This window comes from Lontra canadensis, unplaced genomic scaffold (genome assembly GCF_010015895.1).
Source record: "Lontra canadensis isolate GAN:19392208 unplaced genomic scaffold, GSC_riverotter_1.0 scaffold2, whole genome shotgun sequence".
NCBI lineage: Eukaryota > Metazoa > Chordata > Mammalia > Carnivora > Mustelidae > Lontra > Lontra canadensis.
The window spans coordinates 47,816,338-47,818,038 of record NW_022630996.1 but is presented as its reverse complement, the minus strand read 5'-3'; positions in this window follow the sequence as shown (position 1 = coordinate 47,818,038).

Here is a 1,701-nt window from a genome sequence, read left to right as displayed (position 1 = left end):
AGGAGAATAATAGCTGTCTTCTAGTTTCTGTTTTTCTAAAAAGACCAGTGAGAACTTGAAAGGAGAAAGACCTGGAGAGGGGGTGAAAGATGATTACCTTAAGGATTAGAGCTGTTACCCTGGTGAAGTCTGCAAATACTGTTTCTAAGTGATGGGTTCAATGTCTCTCAAGTAAAATGAATTTCAACTAAGGGATTAGCAGTAAATCTTTACAGGAAAATATCTCTCAGTTAGTTATCCATTATGATAGCGTGATTTCAGTAAAAATGGATATTGTTTCACTCATTAACCAGGCTGTCATATAAATATTATTTTAAAAGATCAGAAGAAATACACTGTTTTCTGGAAGAGTTCAAATTGCCGAAATTTTATCACAAGTTTGACTATTTTAAAATAAATTAAACAATAATGATTTTTTAAAAAATGAAACATGGCATTGATCTAGCCTTCTTAGTGACTTTACAAATTGAAATACTTTAAGTATTTTATGAAAAGTCTAGTAGATACAGGTTTCATAGATGCCTTTTAATTTGCTATATACTCTTGTTGGCATTTTTTATTTTTAAGAAGTAATCAAAAACACATTGTAAGCTCAAGGAACAGCATATATGCTTAAGGTTAACACGGTAATGGCTCTGACCTTTAACCCTGATGCAACTGTTCTATGCTAACAGCTCTTTGTGAAGGGACACCAAATACTGAAGAAATTGGAAAGGTTAACAAAGTTAGCGGACAAAATAAACTTGATACTGAGAATGAACTTTCACATGTAGCAAAAAAATAAACACTATTCTCTTAAGCTGATCATCAAAGGATGTTTAAGATGCCTATATAGGCTTCTTAGTGCTAAGTTCATACTCTCTTTTGAGAATTGTTTATACAGAGGGTTACCAAATTCATAGTGAGTCAATTACTGTAAATTCATAAGAAATAATATGTAAGGATTATTTTAAAACAATGGAAGTCCCAGCACCATTGGGGTGGCAATCATACTTAGGAACTTGGTATTTTTTTCAAGTCATTTTCATGACATCCAAGTATAAGAGGCATTCCTAACTTCCTTATGTGGACTCGAGTGAATTATTCCCCAACATAATTTATAGAATTTGTGTCCAAAATATAACCTGAATTCTTGGCTGCAACAAGGTAATATAAAGCCTGACTTCTGTTACTGACACATTGTAGAAGTTCACAGCTCAGGCTGACTCTACAATGGGAATTACATATCAGATTACTTTTGTAGAAATGGAAAAGAGCAAAGTTACTGCAAAACTGTGTGTGATCACTAAGAATATGGTGTGGAAAGGTCATTTAAAGAACACTGAAAAGGTAGGTGTGTTTTTTACGGGTTACTGCTTATCTTCTAAACCGTTTTATTAGCATTTCCTAAAAGCTACATAACATCCTAAAGAAGTAAAGATGGTCTCTCTCTCTTGGGCACAAGAGAGAAAATACCCCTTAAAGGAGATACCCCAGACTAAAACTCACCAAAGCACTCTAAATGTTATTTTTAGTGATGAGAAATACAGGTTAGGACCTTTTTTATTTCTCATTGTATCAAGAAAATAATGTTTACATGGAAAGAAAAGCAAATGACAGACGAGAATGGTTATACCTGGTTTTGCATTTAAAAGTCCAATCCTTAATGGCTTAAAAAAATAAAACTTCAGGTGGTCTTATTTTTTAACTTAACAAAGTTCC